Here is a 6993-nt window from a genome sequence, read left to right as displayed (position 1 = left end):
CGACTGTCCCCATCCCTCTGCCCCTCCCAGACCTCTATCCTTCCACCAATCGCCTCCCCCAGCCCCGAGCCCCCACTCCCAGGCCCCCGAGTCCCTGCCGCGGTCCCTCGCGCCTGGCCCCATCTCTCTGCCCCTCCCAGACCTCTGTCCTTCTTCCACCGCTAGCCTCCCTCAGCCCACCTGGACTTCCATGATCTCTGAGAACAAAGCCAGCCCCCTGGCCCCCCAGCCTCCTTCCAGTCTTCCCTCCTGGGCGTCTTCCTCTTCTCTGGGGCTTTCGGAACCTCCCCTCCCCCACCCGAGCTTTCCCCCACCCCCAGGGGCAGGCACAGAATCAATGTCTCTAGGAATTTCAAACGTAAAAATAAAAGAATTTAAAAACAACGGAAAGGCATTTGCTCCTCCATGTGCGCTTACCTGTTTTTCTGTAGAGGCACCACGCTGAGGTGGGTGAAGCACTTGGGCTCTGGAATTACACATCTGGCTTCAAATTCAACTTCCACCACTTACTGGCTTTGTCATATTCGACAAAAGACGTCTTTGTGCGTCTACGTTTTTTCTTTAGTGTGTAATCATAATTGTCACGGTGAGGAATGAATGAAGCAACACATGGCAAGCCTTGAAACAATGGCACATAGTAGGTACTCCATTCATGTTAACTCTGTTTCCTTCTTATAATAGCTTATAATGGGAATTCGTGAACACTGTATCATTAATCCTTGGAACAACCCAATGGGTAGGTAAATAAAGCTTAATTTTATACCTCAAGAAACCATGCGTCTTCACCTGCGCCAAATGCTCATGATTGTAAGGAGCACTGGTGGTTCGTTTATTATGTACTTGGTACTTTGCACCTATTAACCCAGTCAGTCCTCTTAACAGTTGTGAGAGGAATAGCGTTCTTATCCCCATTTTACAGATGAGGAAACTGAAGCACAAGTGTTAAGCAGTTTATCCGAGGTATCCTAGCTACAAGACAGGTGCAGTCAGCCTGGCTGCAGAGCCCTTGCTCTGTCCGCTGCACTACCTGACTTCCCAGGAGTATGTATGGTGAGAGTCAAAGTGGATTCTTCCACGCAACCAACCAATTACAATGTCGGAATCAGTCAGGCGACTTCCAACTGGGCTCCAGGAGACAAGGAATCATCACGCCTCTCTAAATCCATGTTCCCATTTTGAATCTTCAATGAGAGATGCGACACTAAGTAGCTAGTTTTGGTGGAGTGGCTGATTTTACACGAGTTTGTGTGTGTGTGTGTGCGTGCGTGCGTGTGTGTGTGTGTATGTGTGTGTCTGTGTACCTCACTAAAGTAAACTGATAGTTTGAATGCTTACAGTACCATTAATTTAATTTGTATATGTGAGCCCCCACACACCTATATACAAACACACCCTGTTCCAGAACAATGACTTAGTGAAGAACTGGATTTCCACTCTGTCACACAAACTGAGGAAAGCACTGAAGTAGGGCATTTCTGATTGATTTTACCGTTGCTGGAATTTTCTTTTCCTTTATAACATGGACTCCTTCTTTGGAGATTTCAAAAATAAAATATTTTTTTTTATTGTGTGTTATTTCTTTTAATTTTCATAATTTATTTAAATTTAATTTTAAGTTGAAAATAAAAATTATATATGTTCATGGCATTCAACGTGAGGTTTCATATATGTATACATTGTGGAATGACAAAATGGAGCTAATTAGCATACTCATTTCCTCACATACATATTTTATTGTGATGAGAACATGTTTACAATCTACACTTACAGCTGTTTTCAAGTATACAATGCTTAGTTATTAACTATAGTTGTCATGCTGTTCAGTAGATCTCTAGAACTATTCCTATCTGAAATTTTGTATTGTTTGACTAACATCTCCCGAGTCCCTCCACGGCCCCTGCCTCTGGTAACCACCTTTCTGCTCTCTACAAGCATGAGTTCAATTTTGTTAGATTCCACGTAGAAGTGAGATCATGCAGCATTTGTCTTTCTGTCTTTGCTCTTTACAACTTTGTCACGTATTTATTCACCTTTCCAGAGGGGGTCTCACTCTGTCACCCAGGCTGGAGTACAGTGACACAAACACGGCTCACCATGGCCTCCACCTCCCGCGGTCAAGAGATCCTCCCACTTCAGCCTCCTGAGTAGCTAATACCACAGGCGTCCACACCACACCTGGCTAATTGTTGTATTTTTTCTAGAGATGGGCTTCCTCCATGTTGCCCAGGTTGATCGCCAACTCCTGGGCTCAAGTGCTCCACCTGTCTTGGCATGCCAGAGAACCGGGATTAGAGGCATGAGCCACCGTGCCCGGCCTCGGCTTTATTTCACTCAGTATAACATCGTCTAGGCTCATTCATGTTACAAACGACATGTTTCCCTTCTTTTTTTTTAAATAGCATTCTATTGGATGTGTATGTCTTTTTTTTTTTTTTTTTTTTTTTTTTTGACAGAGTTTCCCTCCCGTCACCCGGACAGGAGTGCAGTGGCATGATGTTGGCTCACTACATCCTCTGCCTCCCAGGTGCAAGCTGATCTGGGCACAATGGTGTTCATAGCCACTGCAGGATTCATCTTCAACATCTTCTCATCTCTTCTTAAAACAAGCTGTACCTTCGTCAACAGCTGATTTCTTCGGAGGACTCTCCTTATAAGCTTTACATAAAACATCAATGAATTCTTCATTCCTCCACCCAAGCTTCACCGTAAATTTGGTTTGTTTTTGCTGCCATTTTAGCGGAATTCGTGTTGCTCTGATAGGAGTCCTTTTCAGTGGGTGTCTCATCCTTCTTAGTGCCTCAGAGTGGATCTGGTTCAGAAAGGTTATAACAAGTTAGTATAAGTTTGTTTTAGTGTAAAACAACTGAAATCCATGCAGAGATTTTTCACAACGTCCATTTTCTGTGAACCTTTTGAAGACCCCCTGTGTTGAACGTTGGCCATGTCCTTGGAGAGAAGTGGATGCCGTCCACTTCCTGTCCTCAAATTGCCCACAGTGCAGGAGTGCACAGAGCAGGGAAAGGCCACCCCAGAGAGGTCCTGCCCTCCAACGTGCAGCAGACTGCCGGCCCAATCCTGACTCCCTGGTGTGCTGTGTGGGCCAGAGCAAGTCGACGAACCTCCCTGAAGCTCAGTTTACTCCTATGTAGCTCAGAACCAGTAGCCATGATAGGACTGCTTGGCAGGGACGGTTAATTAACTCAGGAAAAGCAACCTAGCTCCAAGGGTAGCAACCAGGAGTTCCAGTTGATTCCATCCGCAGACCCTCTGAGGCGTTCCCAAGCTGCGGTGTGGTGGAAAATTAATTGGGTTTAGTGTGATTGGATTGAAGTGCCAATCTAATGAAGGGGAAGTCCCGCCCACTCTGCCCTGTGCCTATATAAAGGCGAGGCGCGGCGGCCGCGGCACTCACTGAAGCCCGCGAGTCCGCAGAGCAGCAGAGCCAGGCCAGTGCTCCAGAAGGCAGCAAGATGTTGAGAGCCACAGCTCCTTGCTGGTTCCCACCCGGATATCCAGAAGCTAAGAAGGTGGCCGAGGAGCTGGCCCTCGAGGCTCTAGAGCTCCCACTGCCCTCTCATCAACCTGCCCGGAACTTCGGGCTCTGGGTGCCCCAGATGTACAACCAGGCCTCAGCGCTTGTGGGGATCCAGGCGGAGCCTCAGAATAGCGGTCCGGCCGTGGCCCCAGAGTGGCCCAAGATGGTGACGGAGGCGTGGTACTTCCCTGCGCAGAGGGCATCGGCCTGCCAGCCGCCAGCCGCCCCAAGGCTGACAGAGAGGCCCCCCGCAGTCCGCATCTCAGCCCCCAGGGAGAGGAAGAGGATCGCCCACTTTCCCAGCCCTTGCTTGGACACAGGTCCCACAGATGCCAAGAGAACCCTGGCGGCCAGCAGCCACCAACGCTCCGATGGCTCCAAGGTCGGCACACAGCCATGGAAGACGCACAACAGGTCAGGGATGGCATACAGGACCTCCACCACCGACAGCTCTAAGCGAATCGCCCATCGTCCATCCTTACGGAGTCTGAAGAAACCCATCCTCCTCCGAAAGTCTGGGTGCCGAGTCCCCACCGTCATCCGCCGAGGCTATCTCCAACTGCTCACCCAAGAGTGTCTCCAGTTCTGCGCCTCCGAGCAGGAGGCGAAGGAGAAGGCGCTGAACGAGGAGAAGGTGGCCCACGACCGCAGCCCCAACAAGAACGTCTACCTGAATGTGGTGCTGAACGCCCTCAAGAGACTGAAGGGCCTGACCCCCAGCTCCATGCCCGGCCTCAGCAGGACCGCTCTGTACAGCCGCCTCCAGGACTTCCTGCTCACTCGGGAGCAGCTCAAGGAGAACGGCTACCCCTTCCCGCACCCCGAGCGGCCCGGAGGCGCCGTCCTCTTCACTGCCCAGGGGAAGGGGCCAGGCGACTCCTCCCGCAGGGTCTGCTGCCGCTGTGGCACCGAGTACCTGGTGTCCCCTTCGGGCCGCTGTGTACGCGACCAGGTGTGTTACTACCACTGGGGGAGGGTCCGCTCCAGCCAAGTGGCCGGAGGCCGGCTTACCCAGTACACCTGCTGTGCAGCCGCTCCTGGCTCCGTGGGCTGCCAGGTGGCAAAGCAGCACGTGCGGGACGGCCGCAAGGAGAGCCTGGATGGCTTCGTGAAGACCTTCAAGAAAGAGTTTTCCAGAGACGCTTATCCCGGAATCTACGCCTTGGACTGTGAGATGTGCTACACCACGCACGGCCTAGAGCTGACCCGTGTCACCGTGGTGGACGCCGACATGCGGGTGGTGTACGACACCTTCGTCAAGCCCGACAACGAGATCGTGGACTACAACACCAGGTTTTCCGGCGTGACCGAGGCCGACGTCGCCCAGACCAGCATCACGTTGCCGAAAGTCCAAGCCATCCTGCTGAGCTTTTTCAGCGCCCAAACCATCCTCATCGGGCACAGCCTGGAGAGCGACCTGCTGGCCCTGAAGCTGATCCACAGCACCGTGGTGGACACGGCGGTGCTCTTCCCGCACTACCGGGGTTTCCCCTACAAGCGCTCCCTAAGGAATCTCACGGCCGACTACCTCGGACAGATCATCCAGGACAGCCAGGACGGGCACGACTCCTGCCAGGACGCAAACGCCTGCCTGCAGCTGGTGATGTGGAAAGTCCGAGAGCGCGCCGGGATCCAGCGAGGCCACCCGTCCGCCTCTCCCGCCGCCCTGGCCTGTCCTCAGACCCAGGCCTCTTCCACAACTGCGATCGCTCCCGAGAGCTAACCCAGTCCACCTGGCCGCAAAGCGACAGAAACCGAAGCAGCCGGTTTTGCAGGAGAGGGCAAAAAGCCAAGACTAACCCCGACCCCGACTTCCAGTCCCCCGGAGTCCCTGCCGCGGCCCCTCGCGACTGTCCCCATCCCTCTGCCCCTCCCAGACCTCTATCCTTCCACCAATCGCCTCCCCCAGCCCCGAGCCCCCACTCCCAGGCCCCCGAGTCCCTGCCACGGTCCCTCGCGCCTGGCCCCATCCCTCTGACCCTCCCAGACCTCTGTCCTTCTTCCACCGCTAGCCTCCCTCAGCCCACCTGGACTTCCATGATCTCTGAGAACAAAGCCAGCCCCCTGGCCCCCCAGCCTCCTGCCAGTCTTAACTGCTGGGCGTCTTCCTCTCCTCTGGTGCTATCGGAACCTCCCCTCCCCCACCCGAGCTTTCCCCCACCCCCGGGGGCTGGCAAAGAATCAATGTCTCTAGGAATTTCAAAAAATGAAAGAATTTAAAAACAACGGAAAGGCATTTGCTCCTCCATGTGCCCTTACCTATTTTTCTGTAGAGGCACCACGCTGAGGTGGGTGAAGCACTTGGGCTCTGGAATTACACATCTGGCTTCAAATTCAACTTCCACCACTTACTGGCTTTGTCATATTGGACAAAGGACGTTTTTGTGCTTCTACGTATTTATCTTTAAAGCGTGATCATAAGGTCACGATAAGGCATGAATGAAGCAACACATGGCAGGCCTTGAAACAATCGCACATAGTAGGTATTCGATTCATGTTAACTATGTTTCCTTCTTAAAATGGCTTACATTGGGAAATCGTGAACACTGTATCATTAACCCTTGGAACAACCCAATGGGTAGGTAAATAAAGCTTAATTTTATACCTCAAGAAACCATGCGTCTTCACCTGCGCCAAATGCTCATGATTGTAAGGAGCACTGGTGGTTCGTTTATTATGTACTTGGTACTTTGCACCTATTAACCCAGTTAGTCCTCATAATAGTTGTGAGAGAGATAGCGTTTTATCCCCATTTTACAGATGAGGAAACTGAAGCACAAGTGTTAAGCAGTTTATCTGAGGTATCCTAGCTACAAGACAGGTGCAGTCAGCCTGGCTGCAGAGCCCTTGCTCTGTCCGCTGCACTACCTGACTTCCCAGGAGTATGTATGGTGAGAGTCAAAGTGGATTCTCCCACACAACCAACCAATTACAATGTCTGAATCAGTCAGGCGACTTCCAACTGGGCTCCAGGAGAGAAGGAATCATCACGCCTCTCTAAATCCATGTTCCCATTTTGAATCTTCAATGAGAGATGCGACACTAAGTAGCTAGTTTTGGTGGAGTGGCTGATTTTACACGAGTTTGTGTGTGTGTGTGTGCGTGCGTGCGTGTGTGTGTGTATGTGTGTGTCTGTGTACCTCACTGAAGTAAACTGATAGTTTGAATGCTTACAGTACCATTAATTTAATTTGTATATGTGAGCCCCCACACACCTATATACAAACACACCCTGTTCCAGAACAATGACTTAGTGAAGAACTGGATTTCCACTCTGTCACACAAACTGAGGAAAGCACTGAAGTAGGGCATTTCTGATTGATTTTACCGTTGCTGGAATTTTCTTTTCCTTTATAACATAGACTCCTTCTTTGGAGATTTCAAAAATAAAATATTTTTTTTTATTGTGTGTTATTTCTTTTAATTTTCATAATTTATTTAAATTTAATTTTAAGTTG

General features: G+C 50.9%; 1 pseudogene; it reads left to right on the top strand.

The window, feature by feature from the left end:
- Nucleotides 1-3454: 3454 nt before the first annotated feature.
- On the top strand, nucleotides 3455-5547 carry LOC105477371 (exonuclease GOR-like; annotated as a pseudogene).
- Nucleotides 5548-6993: the final 1446 nt, after the last annotated feature.

This window comes from Macaca nemestrina, chromosome 8 (genome assembly GCF_043159975.1).
Source record: "Macaca nemestrina isolate mMacNem1 chromosome 8, mMacNem.hap1, whole genome shotgun sequence".
NCBI lineage: Eukaryota > Metazoa > Chordata > Mammalia > Primates > Cercopithecidae > Macaca > Macaca nemestrina.
Note: the sequence above shows the minus strand (reverse complement) of the source record. Positions and strands in the feature narration are given on the sequence as shown.